This window comes from Balearica regulorum, chromosome 1, assembly GCF_011004875.1.
Source record: "Balearica regulorum gibbericeps isolate bBalReg1 chromosome 1, bBalReg1.pri, whole genome shotgun sequence".
Lineage (NCBI taxonomy): Eukaryota > Metazoa > Chordata > Aves > Gruiformes > Gruidae > Balearica > Balearica regulorum.
In genome coordinates this window covers 114313781-114341264 of record NC_046184.1, presented here as the reverse complement: position 1 = coordinate 114341264, position 27484 = coordinate 114313781, and the positions used below count along the sequence as shown (strand labels likewise).

The 27484-nt window shown below is 39.7% G+C and overlaps 1 long non-coding RNA gene across 1 annotated transcript; it reads left to right on the top strand.

The window, feature by feature from the left end:
- The first annotated feature begins 54 nt into the window (after positions 1-54).
- On the top strand, positions 55-21341 carry LOC142604323 (uncharacterized). Its single transcript, XR_012838197.1, has 3 exons — positions 55-109; positions 817-915; positions 18296-21341. It is a non-coding gene; the product is annotated as an uncharacterized LOC142604323 (long non-coding RNA).
- Positions 21342-27484: the final 6143 nt, after the last annotated feature.

Sequence of the window (27484 nt, the reverse complement as noted above, 5' to 3'; positions counted from 1 at the left end):
AGGACCCATAATTTAAGAAAAGACTCCATCTACCTTCATAGATCTGTTGTTAGTGCAGAGCCGAGCTGCCGCCAGCGTGCTCAGCCTTCCCGGACGCGAAGGCTCCGCGGTGGGCGAATGGTGTAATGTCTGTGCCATCCACTCTCTTTTTGCACCTGGATTTTCTGCCAGTGAAACGGAGCTAGCAGCATTATTTCTGTCCTTGATTTCTTCATCAACTCTGCAAGTTGTTAATGAGCAGTTACTGCCTTTTCATATACGTTAGTGCGCTGTGCTGAGGCCCCTCTGAACCTACTCATGCTGCAGCAGTGCGCTGTTTGTGATGGGTCAAAGAGGAAAATGGCTCTAAGAAATTAAGTTCAGGGTGTTTTTGTACTGGTGAAGTGCTGTGTTTCTTATACACTGTTTTCTATAGAAATTTAAAATTCTGGTAAAATTCCAATGTTTTCCCCCTTGGTGGGTATCGACCATCCACACCACAGAGTTTGGGTTGTAATATGGAAGAAACATGTATTTGTATAGCATATATCTTATTGGTTATTACTGTATTAGATGAAATGTGCACTAACAACAGATCTATGAAGGTAGATGGAGTTCTTTTCTTAAATTATGCATTTGGAAGGCTTAGCTGCTCTTTTTTTTTTTTTTTTTTTTTTGTAGCTTTCTTTCATAATACTTCCTTTTCAGTACCAAGAAGATCACTCTTACAATGCCCTTAATGCAACATAAAATTAGAATTTAATTTTATATTGAGGCTTCTGAAATATTGATTTAATTTTATATTGAGGCTCCTCTGAAAGGAGATTTGTCTTTCAGGAGTGTAAGATAGCCACCAAACTGTCTTGGGATTTGTGGACACTTAGGATCTTTGAAGAATTGTTCATCCTAAATGAGGAATTAGAACTCTGATTTAAGGTACTTACCTTTTTTTCTTCTAAAGCATGACCCAAGGCTTTCAGTGTGCAGAGCAGATGTCCTAAAGATTATTTTTTATTAATATTACTCAGTTATAGCTAAATTTCACTGTCAGGCTACAAAGAAACCTATGAGTTTCCTGTGTGAGTCGTATGTAAACTTGGCTAGTTAGGAAATATTCACACCTTTAGAGTACAGCATGTGTTGTTAAAAGATCTCTATTAAAATCTTCAGTTTATTAAACTGACAAATGGTAGGAAACTTTCAGACCTCAAAAGCTATGATATCATTTCATTTTAAAATAACCCCACCAAAATCTCACATTTCTTAGTGTGAAAGTAACTAAAACTGTACATGTGTCATTGCAGGCAGCACCTCAGGTTTGGTCATCATTAGCTGTGGTTCTTATGTTTAAATCAGAGCCTTCAGGGCCTGCAAAGTTAAAAAGGAGAACCTGAAAACTTCCATTTACAGTTGTCAGGGATTAACCTTTATTCATGAGTTTCAGATGCTGTATCCTTTAATGGATTTTAGATAATGAAGATACAACTTCTAAAAAAGGTGGTGTTCCCCCCTTGCCCCTGCAGTGGTGACACTTTACACAATGCACATACTGATTGCTTAGATGTTTAAAACATCGTCTCATTAGTGTGTACCACTAGCCAGATATCTTAGTGCTGCTTATACAGTTGCATTTTTATTGCATAGGTCATTCCACTCCTGTTTTAATTCAGTAAAAACTCCTGTACCGTCCCTGCTGGTCTGGCTTAGGGCTCCCATTCTGCAGTGCATTAGCCAGGGTGACGAGGCTCAGCCCGCTTGCTCCCTCTGATCTCACACAGTCAGTCTCAAGTGCCTCGACCGGCGTGGTGGTCTGGTGGAGAGCAGAGAGGTGGCAGAGGGTACTCCCTGCAGGGTCATACAGTGGTGCAAGAAGTGAGGTGAGCAGAGCCTTCTTTCGCTGGAGCACCTTTCACTGCCTTGGGTCAGCCCCCAGGTGCACCCAGCGCTGTTTTACGCAGCGGCAGGAAAGATAAGGGTGTCTGATGTGGAAGCCTCCATGCTGGAGGATCAGAGAGTGGTTCTGATATGCCGTGCCCTTGGGCTTCCGTGAGATATGGCAAGAAATCTTGGACTCGCTGCAGCAGGGCTTTTTGCGTTGCGCTACAGAACCATTCAGAGTGTTTGTAAACTCTGCCTGTTGAGGAGGACAAAGATTAAGCATCACATCTTTGAATACAATTTGGAGTTGTTTGTTGGAGACTAATGTGAAAAAGAAATTTTTTTGGGAAATGCCAAGATGAAACATTTTAGCCAAGGAAAATGATTCATTACTTTTGAAAATGTCTCCCCATGTTTTTTTAGCTAAATTATGTGGGCAGCATGACCCGAACTTACAAAATAACTTTGTCACCCAGGTTGCCCAGAATTTTTCTGCTGTTGACCTTCTTGTGGCAGAGATATATTTGCCCAACTCACTTTCTTTACAGAAAGAAATAATCCTTCCCACAGATCCAAAAGGTCTGAGTGATGCCAAGCTATAAATACCACTGTGACAGGCACATTGTAAGACTTAGACTAGAACAGATTGTTGAACTGGTATTTCTGAGTTATGTAAAAGTAAGCTAGAGAACATGGAGAGGCACCTCTTTACGGCTATGAAACATCCTCCTAATCTAATCTATGAAGCATTTTACTCATCATCGCCATGGAAAATGCATAGATTTTTCCGATCAAAAAAGAAGTAAAAATGGCATCCCAGTGGGATCAGGGAGTAACTTGGTGTGTCCAACAGCAACACGAACACATATGAAACGCAGAGTCAATATGAGAGCTAGTACGTTGCCTGACAAACTTGCTAAAGAGCTAGGTGGTGCCACTTGGAAAATATCTTCCATTGCTTAGCTTTATTTGTTTACTTTCTAAAGAGGAGGAGAAAGTGGAATAAAGGTTTACATTTCTTTATTTCATCAAGGAAAAAAGCTGAGTGTTTTAAAGAAAATAATACAATTCAGGCCCTTCCCATGAATAAGAAGTACTTCATTCCAATGTTAAACATTAAGGAGATGCAGTCCAAAATAAGGTATTAAATAAAGGAAAGAAGACATTTGTTTAGTGCTGTAGATGGCTTTGGCAGGATTAGTTTGCTCTGGGTTTCACAAAGAAGTCTGCAACTTATTCCTGTTTGTTTATTTGTAGAAATGCCTGTGTTTCCTCATAGCGAGGTATATCTCTAGTAGCTATTCACAGGCAGTCTTTGAAAATGTCTTGCTCCTTGTAACTATTTGATCCTCTAATTGTCTATAAAAGCTTGGATCCAGTGCTGATGCTGGGAATATTTTATTGCTCACCAAGGAGCACTTGTGGCTATGTTTTGATAGCCAGGTTTGTGGTTCTGGAAAAGTTCAGGGATTCCAGGACGCCATCAGTGCAATAATATTACTGTATCTTTTTAGTGAAAAAAAGAAAAATACTAGAGGCTAGTGGAACAAATGAAATGTCCATAGGTAATAATTATCAATAATAAAAGAACATCTCTGGAATAAAATTTATGGTGTAAAACAGCGAGTGTCAGGTTTAATTTACTTTCACCAGCTGAAGATAACAGCTGAAGGTATACAACTCACGTGATGAAATATAGCAATAAGCATCACATTTTTTAATTCTAGAACACCCACCAGTTTATGTTATCAGTGTCACGTATTTTTCTTTCTTGAAATGCTGCAGGGAGTTCACCTATTCTGGATGAGAAACAGAATTGAACACAGTCATATTCTGTAATGAGAGAGAGAGACTTTAACAAATTCTGTTCATTTTGTCAAAATAGATTTCAAGCTGAATTCTCAGCTCAGGACTTCTGGAAAAAAAGAGTCACACTTTCACTGCATTTGACAAATACTGGAACCTGTTTTAAAAGTCTGGCTTATTTAACATTCAGGCATCTTACATACCAGAATAAGTGACTTTATTCAGAATATTATCATAAAATATTTATGAGGTTTCTTATGAAATTATTTATCTGGAGTATCAAGAAATTAAAAATTAATATTTCATTCTATGTTGTAGAATGAAATGTTACTGAAAATGTAGGAAACGATCTCCAGGGAAGGGAGAGGAACTCATACCCTCTAAGGTTTTTTTTAGCTATATTCAGGCTGTCACAGAGTTCCAGCTTTAGACTCATATTACTTTGCTGTGTGTTCCCTACTTGGAAGTACCCAGCGTGTCTTACACTTCTCTTGTTACACTTTTTAATATTTAATGCTCTTTAAATTGCTGAAGACTGGAGTAACAAATCCTTCATTCACACCCAATTTATGCATCTTCTGTTCTACCCTAATTTGTACACTGCTCTCATCACTATGATACTTGAGTGATTCCCAAGTGATATATTTAATAGCCATCATGAGTACCTATCCTCTTAAAGGGAGGATATGTGTGCAGCACAGTCATTATTTTGTTTTAATAATAGATGATGGGTGCCATTTATCATGCGAAAAGGTACATTTTTCTCATATGTATGACAAAAAAAAAAAAAAGGGAAATAACTGTGATGTATGGTGTCATGCTTGGAAAGGGGACAATGACTCTTCAGAAGTAAAAAGAAAGGCCCATGGAACTACAGGCCGATCAGTCTCACCTCCATGCCTGGCAAGATTATGGAGCAGACCCTCTTGCAGACTATGCTCAGGCACATGGAAAATAAGGAGGTGATTGGTGACAGCCAACACGGCTTCACTAGGGGCAAATCATGCCTGACAAATTTGGTGGCCTTCTATGATGGGGTTACAGCGTTGGTGGATAAGGGAAGAGCAGCTGACGTCATCTACCTGGACTTGTGCAAGACATTTGACACTGTCCTGCACAACATCCTTGTCTCTAAATTGGAGAGGCGTGGATTCGATGGATGGACCACGTGGTGGATAAGGAAGTGGCTGGATGGTCACACTCAGAGAGTTGTGGTCAATGGATCAATGTCCAAGTGGAGAATGGTGATGAGTGGCATCCCTCAGGGGTCAGTACTGGGACCGGCACTGTTCAACATCTTTGTCAGCGACATGGACAGTGGGATCGAGTGCACCCTCACCAAGTTTGCCGATGACTCCAAGCTGTGTGGTGTCGTCGACACGCTGGAGGGAAGAGATGCCAACCAGAGGGACCTTGACAGGCTGGAGAGGTGGGCCTGTGCGAACCGCATGAAGTTCAACAAGGCCAAGTGCAAGGTCCTGCACGTGGGTTGGGGCAATCTCAAACACGACTATAGGCTGGGTGAGGAATGGATTGAAAGCAGCCCCGAGGAGAAGGACTTGGGGGTATTGATTGATGAGCAGCTCAACGTGAGCCGGCAGTGTGTGCTTGCAGCCCAGAAAGCCAACCGTGTCCTGGGCTGCATCAAGAGAGGTGTGACCAGCAGGTCAAGGGAGGTGATCCTGCCCCTCTACTCCGCTCTGGTGAGACCCCACCTGGAGTACCGCATCCAGCTCTGGGGGCCCCAGTACAAGAGAGACATGGAGCTGTTGGAGTGAGTCCAGAGGAGGGCCACGAAGCTGATCAGAGGGCTGGAGCACCTCTGCTATGAGGACAGGCTGAGAGAGTTGGGGTGGTTCAGCCTGGAGAAGAGAAGGCTCCGGGGAGACCTTATAGCAGCCTTCCAGTACCTGAAGGGGCCTACAGGAAAGATGGTGAGGGACTGTTTTTATCAGGGAGTGTAGTGACAGTACAAGGGGTAATGGCTTCAAGCTGAAGGAGGGTCAATTTAGATTAGATGTTAGAAAGAAATTCTTTACTGTTAGAGTGGTGAGGTACTAGAACAGGTTGCCCAGAGTTGTTGTGGAGGCCCCCTCCCTGGAAGTGTTTAAGACCAGGCTGGATGGGGTTTTGGGCAACGTGGTCTACTGGAGGGTGTCCCTGCCCATGGCAGGGGGGTTGGAACTAGATGATCTTTGAGGTCCCTTCCAACCCAAACCATTCTATGATTCTATGAGATGGAAGAGGTTTCTAATGGCTCCTCATTCCCACCAAAATTTCATTAATAGCTGTGAGGTGGATCTTGCAAATTAATGAGGCATAACGCTGTGGGCAGTTCTGTCCAGTTGTTTCCCACTCTGACCACATTTTGAACCAGCTGATGGCAAATTGACTTTAATCCAGCCACTGTGCTGGCCTGCTGAGTCCTGAGAGAGAGAGGGAATATTGGTCAGGCTCAGCACCACGCTATTGGAGATGTATCACTGGTGACTCTTAAAATGTATCTATCTACATTATGATATTTTTACAATGATTTATTCAAGCTAATGATCTATGACTAAGCAAAATCAGGCATTACCAAGGGTGTTACATTATGCGTTACAGCTTGTTATCTAATGACTATTGCTCGTCATTGAGAAACAAGCAATCTGTATGATTTTTTCTCAGGTAAAAGGAGGCTAAAGCACTCAGGGTGATATATGATCATTACTATAGCAGTCTTTGTGAAATTCAGACTGTGAATCTCAAACTAGGGATCACACAAAGGTAGATGAAAATTTTCAGTGAATGCAGAGCTTTTGCCAAAAATTATACACGTGTCTGCTCCAAATCTATTTGCAAATTCACGTTCAATTTCTCAAGCACTATAGACCCAATCAATCTGTGCAATAAGAACTGGGATCTGGATGTTCACCTCGTAGGCAAATGTCCATTTTCTTGCTATTCTGTGACTAATGAGAACTGAAGAAAAAATCTGTAATATATGTTCTTTACTCAGCCAAGCTTCTGGTTTTATTACTATTCTCTCCTAATCTTTTTTCTAAATACTAAAGATATTTTGCTTAAGCAAATCTATTTTTAAAAGAAGGGATGGTAAAATATGGAAATCTTTTTTCTTTTCTTAATCTCTTTTCAAGTTTTTAGTACATAACTGTGATCATTGAAACATTTAGTTGTCAACCTTTGTTTATAGGAAAGCATTTTAATGTAATTCCTCAATGAAATGTGAAACTTCGTGGGTCTTCACAAGCTGTTAGTGCATCTATAAATTTTTTTTCTTGCTTATCATTTCCTGTTTAAACTGGAATTATTTTTATATTTCCCTGACCATATATTTGTTTTCAAAGTTCTGTATATATGTGTCAGTTGTTATACTATGGAATGAGAGAATGACAAAGTTGTCTTTCAAATGAAATTATTTATAAACACCTAAACCCAGGCTGGGGTGGGACCACCCTGGACCAGGTCCCAGTTTCCCCAGTGTCTCTACCTTGCACAGTGCAGTCTGGGTGGATCCAGTATTGGCAGTGGCAGCTCTTCTCAGGCCGTGGCTACGGGTGAGAAGGATTGCTTCTAAATATTGCTGGTGAAAGGCAGAAAGCAGATGCAAGTATCGCATGGACCAGACCCACCATGGAGGGGAGATTTGGCCCACATAATTTACATGTGTATAAATCCTATAAAGATCAGGGATGATAATCTAGTTCTAAAGCAGCGCGCTCTAGAGAATTTCGACAAAGCTCTTTGTTAACACAATTCACCATATGGCTGCGCCATGCAATGGAGAGCACTGAGGACCTGACTGAGCTGGGACTGGGCTGCTAGTGCCTGAAGAGGGCAATGGCATCGGCCTTGGAGAGCATCTCAGCATGCTGTTGCACTGTTATCACGTGCAGCTCACAGCCAGCATACAGCCTGGTCGAAAAGGTAGGGACAGAGCTGACTGCATAGAGGAGGACGGCTCTCCAGGTCTTGAGATGAAAGTCCCAACTTACATTTTTAACATTGGTGCAAGTTTCGGCACTTTTCTTGTAGCACCCTGGCAAACATAACATACTTGAACCGGGTTACGAAGACTGAAAGGAATGTGTCCCCTTCCACAGCAGGCTCATAAAAAGCTGGGTAACCTCTCCGCTCCTCTCTCTGCAGGCATGCACACTTTATATTTCAAAGACTGTGTCCCCGAAGTTTTGTCCTGGTTCTAGTCCTTCTAACGCAGTTGTGTGAATGAAAGACAGGAGCTATCTGAAATTCAGGAAAAACAGGGGGGAAAAAGTGCTTTCACCTTTTTTTTTTTTTCTTTTTCAAAATTTTCAGAGCTTACCCAAAAATCCCTGGTTGCACGTGCTAACAGTTTCCAGCCTTCTGAGTATACTCATTCTTCTTGTAACTGGAGCAGCTGCTGCGAGAAGATCTTTGTCTCACCTGTCAGTATGTCTGACAGAACATGGGAGACGTACCATGGAGCCACTGGCACCTGAGGAAGAAGCAGACTGAGCTGCTCTTGCAAAACAGCCAAAGCCCTTTTGTCCACAGCGCTGTTTCTCTTGCCCCCACCTCCCCTTTACACTCCCTCCACTGGTGTGTGCTCAAGCAGATTTTAAAAGACTGGAGGACCTTCAATCTTGCTGCTCAACCCCACCAATGGCAACTAGAAAACTACTTTAAAAATCTCCAGCTAGGACATTTTACCCTTATTGGATGAACAGGTAGCTGAAAGGAAACTGAGAAGACAAATGCGGGTATTTTTGAAGTATTAAGCCCGTGGGTGGACAGTGGAAGGACTGATAGATTTGTGAGAAAGGAATAGTATGAGTATTGTAGATTCCTGAGACTGGAGAAAAAGTAAATTACCAAGGAGTTGTCACACACGTTGCCAAGGCACTTCTGGTTCGGTAACAATTTCCACTTGCTGCTTGCACAGATGAAAGCGATGGCAGGCGAGCAGCCGTTCCAGGCTCCAGCAGGAGATCCTGCAACAGGACTGATATGTTCACTTTCACCGACTCCTCTGTTGTTCCTTCCTTTTCAACAAACGTATGTAGTGATTTTGAGTTTAAGACACTTTTCAGTATCGCATGCATTCCACAGGCTTTAAGGAAATCTCAAAATGTACCTTTCATGCTTGCAGAACCTGACTCCTTTCACCAGACTCTGTTTCTAATGTGTTGCATTACACTACACTTAGCTATTCAGTACGGTATTTTGGCATTGTGTCTGCTGGTTCCTGTTTAAAGTAAAACACATCATAGGACTTGGATGGTTGATTTTAATGCATCATCAGTTTGTTACATATAGAAAGCTTAATAGCATAATATAGATCTTTCTTTTCCTGACGTGTCTTCTGTGTCTCTTTTTTCTGTCCCATGCACTTTAGGCCATGTAGTAAGATTCGACCTAAGACTGGGTTCACTCCTGCAGGACTTGTATGTTCCACCTTAATAGTCTAAATACTAAAATCAATAAATTTGTACTTTGCTAAGCAATATTTTATAAGCAAATATATAAAAATACCTACTAAGATTATAAACACAACTTTTTTCTTGAGGATGTAATGCAGCTCTTTTATTTTAAGAGAGTTAATGTAGAGTATAGATTAATACATACGGTATTAATTAGAGAATATTTTTGGAGCTTCTTTCCACATATTGCTGAAATGTAATATTCCATAACTTCCCAACTGACTTTTAGGCTGCCATTGACTGTAAAAGACAGGAGCTGTTTTATTTCCTTGCAGGGTACCATGTACTGCATGTTACTTTCCTCCAAAGTCAGCTGGCAGTACCTCTGAAGGGCCGGCTTGCCCGTTCCCAGCGGCCGCCCTCTGGGTCGGGGTGAAGCGGGGGGTCTGAGGGTGGGCTGAGTGCTCAGTGCAGAGCTGGGGGGAGTGGGAAGAGGGAGATCCCAACGTATGGCTGCGTGCACGGGTGCGTGCCAGCGAGCACGAGCTCACGTGCTGCCTGAGCAGAACCTGAGGGATTGCAAGGGAGACAGGGAGCAGGCACGCTGCCGGCGTCAGAGAGAATGAAAAAAAAAGAGCTTTTTCCTGCAGACTGTGTAGCATCATTGCAGATATCCATGGCAAGCAGCTGGGCTGAGAGCAAGACCAGGAGAAAGGGTGGTGTGAGGAGGTGTTGGAGCAGCCCACCATGGGGAAGGGGATCCTCAGTGTGTCTTCTCCCACCTCCAACCTCCCACCACACCCCCCTTCGATGCTGAGAGAGCGAATATCCCCTGCTCCTTTTCCTGCTGTTTCTGCCTCTTCCTCTTCATCTCATCTTCCAGAAGCCTCCCCCGGCAGGGGCAGCTCGGGCCATCTGGCACCCGGGTGGGGGCACGAGGCCGGACACAGCATGGGCACAGCGGCAAGGGGCTGAGCTGCACTCTCTGCTTCAGCCACAGAGCCCTTCCCTGCAGCTTCCTCTTCTTCTCTCGTCTTGTCTCTACTGTGTGCTGCCACACTGTTTTGGCCCTTTTGATTTGTCCATTGATCTCAATTTCTGAGCAGTGGCTATTGTGCCTGTGAAGTACAGATGACTGCCTACGTTCTGTGCATGCCTTGATTAATTCATGTTCCATTCCCCTGTCCCCACACTCTCCTGTGTTTTGAATCAGCTACACAGGTGAAAATATGGAGTAAGCCTGTAACACTAATATGACCTATGGTAATTTATAGCAGAATCTAATCCCTTCCCTCTTCGTGGTTCCTGACTGTATCATAATAATATCTTATTAAATGCTTTAGACAGCTGAGTAATCTGTTTGGCTATCTCATATCTGTGCTTCACTGTTCTAAACCCATATGCTTTTGTTTTCCCCATGTCACGTGTGTCAATTTGTTTGTTGAGCTCTGGTTCTTGAAGATTGCCGTAGTCAGTCTTTCCCCAGCACTGAAAGCTTTTCAGTGTCCTCCGTCCCACCTTATTGTATCCACTCTCAGCTGTTGTAGTTCTTCCTTCTTGATCTACCTGTCCTCTTCAGGGGACACAGAAGCTCAGTCCGACTGGGAGGGTCCGTATGAGCCTGCAGACCTGGTGTGGTCTACACAGACACAAGAAGATCTGGTGTCTCTTTCAAGAGTTAGTCTCTCTGCGGTGCCATGGTCCTGTGCCCATGGGTCTCTGTAGAGCATAGCTGGCCAGCAGATACAGGATGAGGCTGGGAGCTGGTTCGGGATATCCAGTAGATATGTTCGCTTTGTTATACATATGCCTCTCTTCCTCATCTGTGAGTTTAATGGAAATGCTTCCCTGGAATGCAGTCTGAAAACAGTGCCAGGCATAGGCTTGGAAACAATGGGAAAATACTGTTGGGCTGTGATTTTATTGTTTTTTTCCTGGGGAACTACTCTGTCTTTGAAGCAGTCCCTTTGGGACTCATTCAGAAACATCAAACTGATGCTTAAATGCATGATGTCTCTTTGGTGTAGAGATGAGATTCTAGGAATGGAAGATGATATTTACATATATAAAATAAGGAGCTGAATTCCCTAGTTGCTGTCAGGTCACTTGGTTTCTAGCCAGGAGGTTATGCTACAAGCTCATTGTGGAGGTTTCCCTTGAAAAGGGTAACTGTAACTTTGCATGGCATGTCCTATATTTGAAAGTTTACTGGAACAGGGATTTACTTTACATAGCAATGTGATTTTTTTGTAAACTTTTTTTCAAACATATTTGGATCAGTAGATAGCCTATGGTAGGTGGAATCATATCACTAAAATATGCTGATAGTCTCTCCTACAAAAAATAAAGCAAGCACTGGCAAACATTTTCAATGTGTATTCCTCATCCATTCAACGATATTGTTATTGGTCTCAAAGGCTACCTCCTCCTGTGAGGCAGAAGAGTTTTTCTAGATTTCACCCCATAAGCCTTCTTGATGAACCATTCAGTACTGACAACTATAATAAACTCTCTCTCTTCCTAAAGAAATGAGCATATTCTCCAAGGTTATGTAAAAACAATAAATGTAGGACCTTGAAACATCATGTTTACTGATCTTTTTACAGAGGAGAACTTAACTGACGAGCTTGGTGCCCTCAGCTGTTCTCTGACTCTTCAGCTAAGGAATTATTTCTGAAGTTAGATGGCATTACAGGCTTTCTGTTATTCATACTGCTTATTTAAAGCGAGCCATTATTTTCAGAAATTTTACTTGTAAAATTTAACAGTGTTTAAAGTCTAACTGCTTGCAGAAGCTCTGCAAGCTCCCTGGAAGGACTATCAGGTTAGCAGAACATGGTGGATAAAGCTGAGGCCAGATAGGCTATTCCAGCTCCTCAAATAAGGGGAGAATACTTGGTGGGGAAAGTCATTACCCAAAGAATGCAATGACAAAACAGCACATTATTCCAGAGTAGTACTGGACATTTCACAGGATCATAAAAATCTTGGCTTCCATTCATCGAGGGCCTTTAAGCAGCTGAGTGATCCAACTGCATTTGAGTGCCTAGCAGACAAGTGCTTGCTTAGTGTTACATCAGGTTTTGTAAATCTAGCATGTAAAACTACATGACATTCATTAAAACAGAAAAAAAGAAAAAAAAAATTTCTTTTTGTTCGGGTAGAGAACCGTATTCCTCTGCAACTGATAGAATGATCAAGGACTTTACAACTATGCAAATACTGCCTGGCTTCAGAGAAAGTAACTGTTTGGGTGCATAGTTTTAGCATGGTCTTCTCTCAGGAAAGATCTGGAGATTATTGGATTATAAAAACTAGCTTTTTTTTTTTTTTTTTTTTTTAAAATGAATGGAAAATAATTCTGCTTTTCAGTCACAATGAAAAACATTCATGTGTTTGCTCCGATTACATTGTTTTGCATCTTTTAAAAGTTGAGGCTGATTATTCATGTTGCTCACAGCAAATCTCCATATAGTAATAAAATCACTCGGCAAAACTGATCTTTAAATTAAATGCTCCTTGTTCCAATGTAAGCATTACCTGGTCCTGCAAACACTTGAGTTATAGCACAAGAGATGCTTTTTTTTTGGTCAATTACTCCAAATTTGGAAGGCAGGATCTGATAACAGTTTAGTTAGACCAGTTTACTAATCAATTACGGACAATGATACCTCCATTTAATGAGAAGTCTAGAGAAATGAATGTGTGGTAAGGTTTTTATTCATATTTAGGATATTAAATAAGCATAATGGATTTCATGATGGCAACCAGTAGACAAGAATGCATTCCTGCACATGCCATGTTTCTTCCTTACTCAACCTTTAAGAACTTGCTTTAAGAATCTTGGATTTGTAGTTCTGTCACAGTTTCTTCAAAAGTGGGGGAAGGGTAAGTAAGGTATGAACTTAACAGTATTTACATTTGAACACTAAGCAATTTCTGAAGAGTGTGGTAGGAACTAGTTATTGCAAGAACTATTATTTAGTTTAATTGATCCCAGCTGGGCTTGGAAGAGATTCCAGCCAAAAGCATGCGAATGCTTGCCAAGAGCCTGTCATATTTGATAGCTCACACTGCTATGAACTTGGCTAAGAGAGGTCAGTCACATAGCAAAAACTAAGCTCTCCTCCACTCTATCCAGGCTAGCTTAAAAATGCAGATATGTTGCCAGCTGACTAGCAAGCCTTTCTCCTTTCAACCTTGTTTTAAGAGGCCCCTGGTTTCTTGGAAGTGGGGGAGTGCAGCACTGTGAAGCAACGGGAAGATGTTCCACACATGGAACGATGGGCAGACACAGCTGCTCTAGGATCCTTTGGGCATCTGTTTTCATTAAAACTTCACTTGTGCATTTGACCTATCAGCTGGATTCAGCCCACGTCACTGGTAAAGGTACACAGTGTATGCAACACCACTAATTAATCAACCTTGCTTTAAAAAAATCTCCCCTCTGTCAGAAATACCTTCTTCTTCTTTTTAGGGCACCTCCTCCTCAGCCTTTGCAAACTTTGTTAAAGATTAGAAAAGTTTGTGTAATTCAGGACAAACCATTGCAACAAATACCCCATATTCATTACAGGAGCAGGCGCATTAAATCTAATGAATTTCGCATTGCTTTCCATCCTTGATAGCTACCTGAATAATTCAGGATACAACAATAATTTTAAAGAAATATGAAACGTCTAATTAAGGACAATGAATTATCTAATCAACTATGCCTTTCCTTCTCAACTCACTTAGTAACTATAATTATTTATGTTCTTCGAAACAGCTAAGCAGGCACCTCTTTCCTTGTTGAGATTTATACACTGGGTTTCCTCTGTCCGTTTTCTCTGTTGGACCGTAACCACTGTGGTGGAACTCTCTCAGTCTCTACAGAGTAGTTCCACTTTGCCTAAATAATTAAATATTCCTTGGACCAGAGGACTGGAACCTCTACAAAGGGCTTATTTTTTCCCTCCTTCTTTATTTTTTGTTTCCCTCTTACTCGGTGAATATTTAATTACAGAGTGGAAAAGTCCAACAGGAGAGATGAAGTCAGGGAAGATCCTCTAGGTCAGGGGAATTGGCTTTCGAGCAACATTGTCCCACTGGAGTGAAACAAACATATCCTTCCATAGCTGAAGATCTGGCTCATTTAATCCAATGTACTGTCATTCTGTTTTTCAGAATAAAGACTTTCAGGGAGCACCTTTATGGGGAAAATTAAACAGCTACTATGAACATAATCACTAAACTTATAAAGTGCACGTTACACAGGCTCATTATTATTAAATTTGGCAAGTGAGATATAGAAATGAACACAGTGTAACAAAGTGAGGTGTTTACCTATCATAGGGAATAAGTAATGGGATATGGAGGTTCAGGAAACTACTCAAGGGATGTGAATCATATAGGCCACTGACTGGTTGCAATCAAAGCCTGTACTACCGGAAGTGCTTACTGAATTAAAAATAAGCTATATATCTCTGTCCAGTTCCTGTGAACATAAATATGTAGCATCTTCACTATTTTTAGATGGTATTCTTGCCAGAGAAGTCTGGGCAGTTGCGGGAATGTGTTGTTGTCTCTCTGTTGTTTTCAGAATCTGCTGAGGATTCATTGCGACATGCTATGACACTGTTCCTGCTGCTGTTAATAATGGTTTAAGAGCAGGACAGAGCACTATGAATTTAGGGAGAGTGAATGGCAAGGTAGGTGCTAGATGCTGTGCTCACAGAATGGGGAGGCAGGAAAAGCAGAAGCAATAAAAAGCCATCAAACGAGCACTCTAGTATTAAAGCACTGAAGAATCAGATTTGTTAAAAAAAAAAAGGTTCATTATATTTATAAACTCTATAATCATTGATTCATTTAACAGCTCAAGCTTCTGAAAAGATCAGCTTCACACTGGCCACGTTCAGACGTTAAAACCTAGGATGTTTGTGACAATTATGCTAACTTTACACCAGCTATGTAGCATAACCCTCTTGCCAACCCTCTTGCCTTGCAAACCTACCATCCAGGTGTTAATTTTACAATGAGAAAAAATGAATGGTCATGATCACCTTACAAAATTTCTATTTAACAGCACCTAGTTAAGTAGAGAGACCATATTTCAAAGAGGAATTATGGTCTGGACACAGTTAAAAATCTGTAACAGATTTATTGGCAACTTCATTGTGTAAGCGGAGAGAAACACTATGAGGGAAACACTGTTAGGTCAAAGTTCCAAACTGGGTACTCAAACAGAATGATTTTGGCAGCCAGGTGCTAGAAATGGATATTTAGATGCCAGATGTAGGTGTTTATATTTGAATTGAGTTCCACCTATATAGACTACAGCACCGCTTTTGAGTGGTGAAGTGTAAAAGGGTGACCCATCATAATGAAGAGAGGCAAAGCAAAGGGTGACCTAAGTCTTGGACTAAAACAGTGTGTTGAGGGTGGTTGGGCACAGTCAGGCAGAGATAGAACATTGATTATTTCATATTCTTTCATACACTGCATGGCTTGCAATTCTGCCTAATTTAGTCTAGTTCAAGCTTTCAATAATGTGAGTCCCTGATCATTTGCCCATTTCTGTAGTTTCCTGGACTGAGGTAGAGCATGAATAGCAGTGCAGATCCAGTTCAGGCACATGAGCAGAAGCCCGTGATGTTGTGGGACATTACTGCATGGTGTTAATGGTAGGAATTCAGTGGGCTAGCATCCTGCTGGCATTAGCAACACTCACGGTTTCTTTAGGCTACACCAGTAGCTTGTACCACCTTCCTTCAGGCACCAAGTGAAAAAGTAAGCATACTGTAGATGCTTGTCACCACATCCTGTTTAACTTGGGCAGCCAGCCCTCTTTTGCCATTTCTGTCTTGGCTCGTCGTCTTGGTTGTAGGCAGAATGATTGCAACTGTTTTAGATGATGAAGGATTTCTCATGTAGGGAGCACATTTCATGACTAGAAATGTTTAACGTTAAGAGAAGCTGAAGTCTGTAATAGTAATGCTTTTTGGACATGGACACACACAAAAAAGTAGCTTTTTGAACAAAAATTAACATCTTTGAAAAGTTCAATTGAATGAGAACTTGTTCTAGCTTTTAAATGAAAATCCAGAGACCATAACTTCTAGTTTTGAGACTGCTTACAGAAATATCCTTTGAAAATGGATTCTTTCTATCAAAAGTATCATTTTGGAAATCAATTTTAAAAACCCAACAACTTTTTCTCTCTGTTTTAGAAAATAGTAATTAAGGCATTTTTGTATAGAACAGAGATATTGATGATGTAAATAACTATATAGAATACAGTGCATAGAACTGATATTTAGAACAAACATACATGTTCTGAATAATACTGATTAAAGGATAGTAATTAATAGAAAAGGAATGTCATGTTTCACTCTCCTACTCTCTCTGTTACTAATTTTTTGTATATTTCTCAGTAGAAAGATATGCAGTAAAATGCTGCAAATATTGTCATAGTGCAGTAGAGTTGGAATTACAGCTTATTGATTCCAGCGCTGGAAAAAGTCTCAAGAAACAACTGAGTCTGTACCTAGACCTGCACTGATATCAAGGATGACACCTTTCTACTTTAGTGACATCAGGACTGTGTTCAAAGTAAATATTGTGGTATCTTACACATATGGTTATCTAGAAATAGATTTATTCTTGTAGTCCTGAACCAGCCAGGTACTAGAAAAAATACCAAACTTGAACTAAATGCATTTCACTTAGGAAGGGCTGTGCATGGGCTTTCACTTTTACTGAGAAGCACAACCAATGTGGTGACTGTCTTGACAGTGTAAGGAAGAGTGCAAAGAGGCTGCTTTGTTATACATGCCGGTTATCGGCCTACACAAAAGAGTAAAGGATTAATAAATAGCAAATTAATTCTCCTGCGGGTGGGTAGTGGATTAAAGCTACTGAGGAAGATCCACTCCAGTAGTTATATTGCTTTGGGAGCATAATGTGTCTATTCATCAGGGTTAGTTAGAGAAGGGAGACCATGCTATTCTTGACCTTTACTTTAAATTATTTTTCAAATGTCAATCCTTTTTTTTTTTTTTTGCTGTAGTCTCTGTATAACAGAGTGAGGGTTCATTAAGGCTTAAAGTGTAAAGCTGGTGTACACTACTTAATGGAAAAGGAATTCTGTTTTTCTCAAGTATTCTTTATATGGTACACAGTAAGACCATTTTATACATTTTTATTAAAAAATGTATGCCACAAAAGAAAATGTCCCTCAGACAGCTGTACTTTACCAGCTTCAGAGTTTTTACGTACAGGTCTCCTCTTCAGCAGCATGCCATGCCAGCGAAGTGCAGGTCTGACGCCAGAAGGGAGCTGCAGAAGAAACTCATGATCTGCAGTTGCCCGAGGCAGGTGGAGGCACGGGGGCGGCTGGAGCCGGGTGCCTGGCTCTGCAGGGCTACGAGTGACAGTCAGGGGAAAGCTCTGCAGGCACATTTTTGGTCTGCGTGCACATGTGGTGCTTTAAGCATGCTGGAACCAGTCTTGCATTTGAATCTTTAACAGGGCATCTGCAGAAGGGAAGAGGCATTTGATGATATCGTAGTAATAATTTTACTACTTAGAAGGGTTTTTACTACTTTGCGTAACTCCTCAAGGAGTAAAGTTGTGCACAGCATGACTACAGAGAGCAAAACTATCTCCATACTAAGTTGCTGGAGAACAACCCTGTCTGTTGATTCATACTTTAGCTACCACAAAGGAGCATTTTCCTTTTATTTGTATAGCCCTGTCCTCAAATGATAAATACCAGTTTTCATTCTTTTGTCTTCAGTGGTCACTGTTAACAACCAACAGTAAGTAAATAAAGCAGACCATCTTGCATGTGTTGTCTGCTGTAAAATCTTAGTTTACACTACATTAAAAGCAATGATGTCATCTGACAAAGAATTAAACTGACTTTGTGTATCATAGTCTGACCTTTTGTTTTACCTAGACACCATCAGTGTTGTCAGTTAGGCATTAATTTTCATTTTTCCACATTCCCTTCTCTCAGGTCCAGGGTGATAGTTTAAAGTACTATAGAGGTGTTTTCTTTACTACTACTTGTCACTTACTAATTTTTGCTTTCCCTCTCTTTCTATTGTGTCTTTTGTTTGGCTTTTTTGTCTTGTCATTCAATTTTTTTCCTCTTCCAATGGCACTTGAAAGATATTGAATTTCAATAACATTAATGATTTTAATGATTGATATTTTATTAACACGGGTTCTTCCTTTTGTTTCAGTTCAGAAATTGAATGTTGAAAATCATGAACAAAGAACAGAGTTGCATGGGAAGTTAGCTACCCCGGTTTAATATTAGTCTACCAGGTGAACGAAAATCTTAATCTGAAGTTCAATCTGGGCTTTTATCTTTCCGTGGTTTCTTTCCAATGAAATTGCATCCTTTTCCTTTCTGTGGCCTTAAGATCAGTCTCTGCAACTTCTAAGTGGCGGATAAAGGAAATCCTTATTGCTTCAAACAGCTCTTCCTATTTGCAAAGACCTACAATATGGTTTCCTAAAATACAGGCTGACAAGGCCACTCACCTATGAAATGCCGCTGGAGGTGGTTTCACAACTGGAATTATGAAGCCCGGTTCCAACTAACCGTTGCCTGTGCCTTGCCTCAGGTGCTAAGGGGTGTCAGCAGAGCCCTTCCCCAAAGCACAGGCATGAAGTTCAAACGAAGAGCAATGACCTATGCCATGTGGATTCTATTCAAAATTCAGAAGGATAAATATAGGTTTTAACCAGGATTTTAAGCTAAAATGTTCAAACTGAAAAGGCCAAATATGAGGAGGCGCTAGTCTTATGTAATGTGAAAGCTGAGTCACTTCTTTAATAGCTATAGCAGTTAAATGAACAAATTCAGCTATATTAAATTGTATTTTCTTACCTGTTTTCTTGATGGTATGTACTATTACGAACTTCAACTATATTGCTATTAAATGGGGATATTTTTCACTGTTCAGGTATGAGTGTTTAAATGGTGCTAAATTTCCAGGTACATAGATGAGCTAATTAAAAATTTAAAAAGTTTTTATTCTAATGGCAATAAATTCTGAATCAATTCACAGTTCAAGTTCTGAAATAGTTTGTAAAGTTTTGCATGATTCTTGAGTACTTCCAGGCACTTGAAAAAAACGTGGTGCAGAAAAGCCCATAGTGTACTGTTTCTGAAACTCACAAGTTAACCTCAGCGTTGTTAATTTAGTAATAAATTTTTGTAAGAACTGTAGTTCATTTGACAGTATAGTTTTCAACTTTATAGACAAGCCAGATATTAAAATTCACATAGCTTCTGGTTTTATGGAAAATGGCAGAAAAATAAGGGGTTTTTTTAATCAGTAACTTTTGACTTCAAGTCGAGATTGGTAGGCCTTAATATTGTTGAAAGTCAGAGTATTTCATGTCAGTCATAGGTTAAAATTGCTCATAAGATGATAAGCAGTCTGGTTTGCAATGGACATTTCAGTTCACTGGATGCAAAGGCAACTAAAGGAAACCCCAATATGCTTACTGTCCTACACATCTGCCATCCTCTGTGACCACCCCAAGGCTGTAGTACCCGTCAAGGTCAATTGGAAGATTGAGCACCTCTGCCTGGTGCTCTGCGCTCTAGAGCAAGGAGCCAAGTATCAGTTGATCTCACAACTACCTGGAGTCCATGAAGGTTTACTTATAATTCAGGACTTCTTATTTCAAGACCAAGCACCTTAATTGTGGATATGTCTATTTATTTCCATTTTCTTACCTACTCTTTTTTCTTTTTTACTTTTTTTTTTTTTTTCTATTTCTAAATACTGGACAACATTCATTTCAAGTATTGGGTTGCATCTTTTTGTTTGTATGTACTAGAGCTTTTCTTTCAAACTATTTATTTTAAAACTAATTGCACATTTCATTTAAAGCCTAGATTCTTCCTTAGAAATTGGGGGCTTTTTCAAACAACTTCTTTGTTTCTGTTGCTGGATAAGAAGGAAAAACTGACATTTTCTTTTGTAACAGCACTAGGTTTTAGTATAGTAAAACTTGAAGAGCACTGCCAAGTCTTCCAGCTGTACTTTCCCCCTTTAGTTTTACTGATAGGCTTTTCTGCTCCTTCCCACGTCTCAGATAACTAGTGATGTTTCTGAATGCTTCTTTTATCAGCAGGGATAATCTTTGTACGTCAGCTTTGCGGCTTCGCATTTAGTCCAAGACATGTTTGCCTCAAATATAAACAAACACAAATTTTGTAATACACTTTGTCCACACCAGCTGACATAGATTTTGGATAGGTATGATACCACTGCAGACCAGCACTGTTAGTACCAGAGCTTTTCTTCATCTTTTTTTGACTCCATCTCCTGATATTTTAGTTGATGTTTAATATTTGTGCTGCCACTTCGAAGACCTCATAATACAAGGGCATATCTCAGATTCTTGCACAATTTATCTAATATGCCTTATCCACAAGGGAAAAATAGCTTTATACTGCTCAAGAGCAGCCTGTGGGAGACATTTCAGCTGCTGGTGACTCACCAGCTCATGATCAGCTCTGCAGCTCTGATGGTGCTGAGGCTGTTGGGGGGTCGGATATGGAGTGAGGGGAGGAAGCTCAATGGTGCTGGTGACCCTGCCCTGGTTAGGAGTGGGCTGCCTGTCCAGCAGCATGGTGGGATCCCTGGGACATCCCTGCTGCCACCTGCTCACTGTGATCACCCACAAAGCTCCTGACATGAGATGGCTTTGTGGTCTCTGCCATAGGTGGCTCTTGGCAGGGCTGCTCAGGGTGTCCCAGACACCACTATCAAAGCTAAGAGAGAATCTCCATTGCAGAAGTTCAGGCTAATGCTCCTGTTATCTAGGAGCCAGAAGCCAGGCTTTCCAGAAATCTTCCAGTGTTTTTAACCTTAGTAAAGTCCAAAAGTTGCCAGTTTCAATTTTAAGTGCAAAGCAAATATCCACTCAGAACAGTGAATGTTTCTTTATGAAGACTAAGCTGTTTGCAATTATAAGAAAGTAAATACTGATTTTACGAAACACACACTGCTAATTTCCACCTGCGTCTGATTCAGCTATGTGCCAAAAACCTGGGTTTCAGCACCTACATCTGTCCAGGATGTTTTTCAGAAGGCAAACGAAAATTAATTTTAAATATATCATAAAAACAACAGGTGTTTGGGATTTTTTTTTTTTTTTCATTTATGTCCATGACACTACTGCAGGATAAATAAAAAGAGATTGGTGAGAAAATTGTATGGACAGCAATCAGGGGAAAAAAAGGCAAAGTTTTTTATGAATTTTATTATCACATCAATGTTAAGCTTAGTGAAAGTTTTAATGATGTCTATAAATATTTAATAATATAATAAAGTTTAATAATAACTACATTATGTGTGACTCAGTTTTTTCTTTAGTCAAACTTGGATTGGGAATTTAATAGTAAAGACATGAAAACTAATTGCACTTTATGCCACACTTTCTTTTTGGTACAATTAGATTATCTGTTGTTACTATTAACATGCCATGTGTGTTTAATACTGTAAATTGGCTTACCCTCCTGTTTGGAAAGTCCAATGCCAATTTTTCTTCCTCAAGGTGTAAAGTGTGGCGCTTGTAATGATGTTTATCACAGGTGACAAAATGAAACATGGAAGCTTTTGCTAGAAGATATCCAAGTGTTTTCTGTCAGACTGGAAATATGATGTGGCTGCAGTCCCTCAACATATTTTGCCCTAATAGATGGGAAAAGAATAGAGAGGGTGCTATGAAGGGGAAGAGGAGAAACAAAGGGACGCAATCAGAAGAAAGAGAGAGAGGAACGGGAAGAAAAAGTACCTGCTTTAAGGTATGCTTTTGGACTAATGGCTATTTTACAGAGAAAGAGGCCACACAACTCAACTTTCCTCCTTTGGTGCAGAAGTAAAATACAGGATATGTGGTGAGTGCTGGTGTTCAGATATCTCTGCATGAGTTTCCTCCTAATGGGAGATCTTCCCCTGCATGTGATAGGGCTGGTCAGAGGGTGGCTGCAAAGGTACGTGTAGCAACCATACCGGTGAGAATTTTCTTCAAAAGTCTGAAAAATTGTTCACCACCTGTAATGGCAAGTGATATTCTACATGTGCATAGAAGGAAAGAAAAATCTCACCAGAAATGTGTAATTTTCATATGACAAGAGGATTAAGGGTCGTGAAGACACATAGAACATGTTTCTTCTGTATAAAGTTTCATGTATCTTGAATTTGGAGTTTATTATATGATTTGCAGGTTTAATGTTACCTGGCCTTTTTATCATTTTACTCTCCAGAATTGGATGAAGAACACTTGTTTTGTAAGTCAAGCATATCTGGAGCTTGACTGTGTTAGAAGTATTTACTGTCCTTGAGGTTTAAATGAACAAGTCCTCCCTCCAATGCAATGACGTAGCATAAAACCCTGGAAGAAATGCACCATTTGGGTTTTTTCTCTATCATCTACCCACAGTTTTAGGCTATCAACTGTAAGAACAAATGCCCAGAGTATATTAGCCAACTGAAACAGTTGGGAGTTGAGTCTTGTTATCATTTAGCATATACCCAAATTATTAAGATCATTCCTAATTCCTATTGATTAAAATATAGGCTTCCAGGGTGACAGAATTACCACTATGTCTTGTTCTCACATTGGTGCACTGTCTGACACTGCACCTATACTGCCTTCCCTAGTCACGCATCAGGGAAATTTTGAGTTCAGAGAACAATTTGTCCTGTGTTGGTAGGCGACTGAGTTTGACTAAACACCAGTTTGTGCACATAATCGATGGAGAAAGTCACTATAAACCTGATTTTCCTTGCTAGACAAGTAACTCATTCCAGCATTGAGCTAAAGATCAAGTCAATGTGTAAATGCAGAAAATGGGGACTGGAGGATGAGCTTGATCTTTAGGTCATATATATATGAAGTGTGACAGTATGATAATGCAGAGGTAAAAGTACCAAATACGCAAAAATCAGAACATAACACTCCATGACCACTTATAGAGCACTACAAATTGGTGTACAGTATTAAAAATGCAAATGGCTACACTCTACTAGGAAATAGCAACTCTACTTTTTATCGGAATAAAAGAAGGAAACTGAAGATCCAATTGACTTTATTCCAAGGCATTTTAACATTTCAAGGGAGTACTCATTTTGTACAGGAATTTCCAAAGAAACGAGTGTCTTATAGAGGAAATGAAAAACCTTCATTTTAGAGCCAAATTTTCCTCTGTTTTACCATCTTACCTCATAGAAGAATGCATGGCTCTTGGAAGCCCAGCTTAGAAAAATGTTCCTATTGCTTTGGCTTGTTGTTATTGAAGATTACAGGATATTATAAGCTTTTTGTATGACTTAATTCATTGTTTGCAATGAGAAAAGGGAATTTTCAATAGTACAAAGTAAAACTAAAATGACAAGTAACACAACTCTCTAATGACACTGACACTAAAATTGTAATCAGACATCTGAGGGTCAGTTGAGGATGTATTTGAGTCTCTTCTACCTGAAATAAATGTTTTAGATTTCATCTGCTTCTTACTGGCTCACTTTTCATGTAGGCCATCAGCAATACAGTTTAAAATTTCTAGTCTGTTTTGGTGTTCAATGCTGCCAGATAATGAGAATAAAGGGTTTTTTAAAGAAGTTTAAAACTGGTGCAAAGAAAAGGCCATGTAATTAAAAGAAAATTTGTCAGCAACTTTAAGCTGTAGACCTTAAGCTGAAATGCTACAGCTTATCCAGGTGAGAGAGTCAGTTCTAGACATAGTTGTCAAAATAACTGGGAATAGGGTTTTCTAGGTGAACGTTATACCATATGGTGTTACCCTGCACCAGAAACATTGTATAACTCAAGTTTCTTTATCCTAAATCCTGAGGTATGTATAGTTCATAGGACATTAGTCTTCTGTCACCTGAGCCTTACCTTCGTATCCTTTGTGGATAGAATAAATGGTGGGAGACATTAATAAATAAGAGAGGAATCAAAGATTACAGAATAATAAATGGAAATGCTGCAAGTGTAAATGAGTAACTAGAACACATGGTGGATGAGATGACAGCCAGTGCTCCCAGTTCAGGTGCCATACAGGCTGCCATACGCCACTGTGAGGTCACTGTCATCACTGACAGCAGGGAGATGCCCCAACCAACCTCTTACATGTGTACTGCAGGAGATTGCTCCTATTTTACGCAGCACGGAGAAGATGCCCTGGAAACCCCATCTGCTAGACAGATATAAAACAGCTTTAAAGTTGTTCTAACTTTACACAGCCATAAGAATTAGGAGAAAATAAGAGTAGCAAAAAGTTGTATTTCTCTTTCCTAACTGGATGCAGTACCTAAGGGAATGTTTGGCCAGTCCCACAAATCACTGTCTAGGATTTAAATTAGGAAAATTACGTAAGCAGACGTTTACCTCATATTCCTTGTCCCCTCAAATTAAATTTACACTGAATCTTCCATTTTTTATGAGTTTTCATTCAGGTCTTACAAACAGAAATTTGAATTAAGTATTTCCTGTGGGATTAAGCCTCTATTTCTCTGTCCCATTACTAGAAACATAATTTACTTCACAAAGTTACTCAGCTTTATTTTTAAATTTTAAATTTATTTTTACATTTTTAAAGGCACCATCTTGTATTAACAAGTATGCATACATGTGGAACATGCAGATGTGTGCAAAAACATTTAGCCCACTAACTCTTTGTGGCTCTTCTGTGCCTGAAGGACAGTATTCATTAGAATATCTGCTATTGTATTTACTTTCCTTACACACAGATGTTTTTCAAGAAATCTTATAATTTTTTTAATCATTGTGATTACTCTGGCTATTATACTTGATTCTTCAAAGAAAACTTGCTCCTCAAGACTCGAGTATTACAAAAGCGATGAAATTGTCATGGCAAGAACATTACGTTGATGCAGACAGAGAGAATGAAATTATCCCTCTCGAGCAGATGCTATCTGAATATAATGCAGTACATGAATACTGATATGAGTCATTATTCATTGTTGGAAGCCTGACCAAAGGATTTAGTACCACTTACTCCTATAACCATTCATATGGAAGCATTATGTCAAAGAAGGAGGAAACAATCCCCACGTCCAGCCTAAACTGGAGGCTACTGGCTACTACTGACTTCACACATAATATCTTTTATTCAAAATTATTGATGTAGACAAGTTCCTACATCACTTTACAATTATTGACTTTTTTTTCTTCCCATTTGCTGACAAAACAGCCTTGCTGAATGTTCTGGAAAGAAAAAAACGATGACAAATATTTGCAAAGAGCATATCTGGCTGCTTTCTGTCATTGGTCTAGAGAACAGCTTTCCATGAATTCTTAATTTTCAATTCATAGTGATGCATAAGTGATTGAGAATGTCAATGTAAGCCACAGAAAGTAATCCTTCTGTTAATATATGCATTCTCAGTCAGATAAAATACTATCTGTTAAAGGAGAAAAATTAGTCATACTTTGATTTAATATTTTTTGAATCTATTTATTATATAAATACCCTTGTGCTTTCTCATATACTTCATTGTTACTTTCCACATTTGCTTCTGTGGAATTAATGGAATTAATATAATTTTATTAAAAGACATCTCACTGTACCTTGTAAAGATTTCAAACTGACCCAATATGTGTTGCCATCAACAAAAATTTCATCACTTTCTCAAGTATAATGTAGGTCAAATTAATATTCTGCAGAGAATCTCAAATTATCTGGAAAATGACAAAAAAATATGAACCATAATTGTCCTGAAAGCAAAGAAAAATTATCTTGATTTAGTTGCTTATATTTTAAAAGGACCTTTATGATCATCTGTAGTATGCTTAAAGTTCATTGGCTTTTCCATCTGACCAGAATTTTCAGAACTATAAACTGCTAATCAATTATTTTTGGATGGGATATTTTTGAGAGATATTGTGGGGTTGTTAAGCTTTCAAATCTTTATTTCCATTTTTCTCATGTAAGTTACAATTTGAAAGAAAATATTAATTGAAAAACAGATTTTTTTAATTAAAAAAATGAAGACATGGGAAATATTGGCTACTGAAGAACTTCACCATAAATTTTCTAGAATTGTAACATTTCACACAGTTGATCTATTCCAAGATTAGACTTTATTTTAACAGACTTGTGAGAAGATTCATTTTAAAATTCCTGATCACTCCTAAATTAAATGCTTACTCAATCTTGCTTAACACAGAATCATGATGATAGTTCACACATCATGTCATCATCACAGCTGGATAGTGTCTCCTCATCCTTTATAAAAGTGGACTAAACTAAGCAAATTTTGCATTTCCAAAATCTTTGCCAGCTTTACTAAGCCATTAAACTGTCATTGCAGCATTCTTTTTTCAGTTTTAGACTGATTTTTGGAAAACGGAATAATTACAAACATTGATGGGATTTTCATGATGTATAACGAGAATATACACGTTGAATTGCAAAACATGGGGAAACTTCAAAATCCTTGATGCCATCAGGGTATTGTGGAAGGGCCGGGAGTAAGAACAGGAGATGGGCTGTGACTATAAGCAGTGGCAGGGACTCATGGGACTCTCTGCTGGGTCTGCTGTAATCTCGCCTTCTTATCAGGGATGCTTCAAACCCCTTTTTTCTTCCTTCATGGCACTTGGGGAAGAGGTGACTAATAAGGACATTTCTTATCACTAGCAGGGCTAGTAGAAGTGACAATTCCTCCATCTCATCTATTTGGAGAATTTTTCTCTCCCTACCTCCCCCAACACAGTTACTGATGGTTTTAATTTTTTTTCTGAGACTGGGAGATTTTGAGGGTGGCATACATCTCTCTATGTCTTCCTGTTAGGCATACAGGATACCATTGGCAACAGAGTCACGGTCTCGATTTTTGTCCCATCAGAGCTAAGGACAGGCTGGGTTTCAGTGCAGACTGTGCAGGTGTCCTGCTCATAGGCTCCCGGTGGCTGGGTTGCACTGGTTGCAACTGGTAGAAGGTGAGGTGGGTTAAACTTCAGTTTTCACTTCTGACTCAGTGCTTTCTGGAGTTGTTATCTGGCTTTGTGGCATTGTAAACTATGTTAAACAGTGGAATTAAAAGAAGGATGGTAATTTTCATCTTAGCTTGTGATAGAAAAAGTGCAGATAACTTCTAGTGGGAAGGCAGAAACCATAGCAGCTTCCTCTTAGATGAGTCAATATTTCCAGCTTCTTTCCTTTTTAGGTTCTTCTGTGTTAACATTCTCTGTGTGGAGCTGAATATTAAGATATGAGTTGAGTGAAATAAGCAAACTGTGAAGATCATTTTAGTCCCATCATTGGAAAGAATTAAGATGAATGACAGGGTTTTGAGGTGAGCTAAGTAACAGAATCATAGAAGCATAGAATGGTTTGGGTTGGAAGGGACCTTAAAGACCATCTAGTTCCA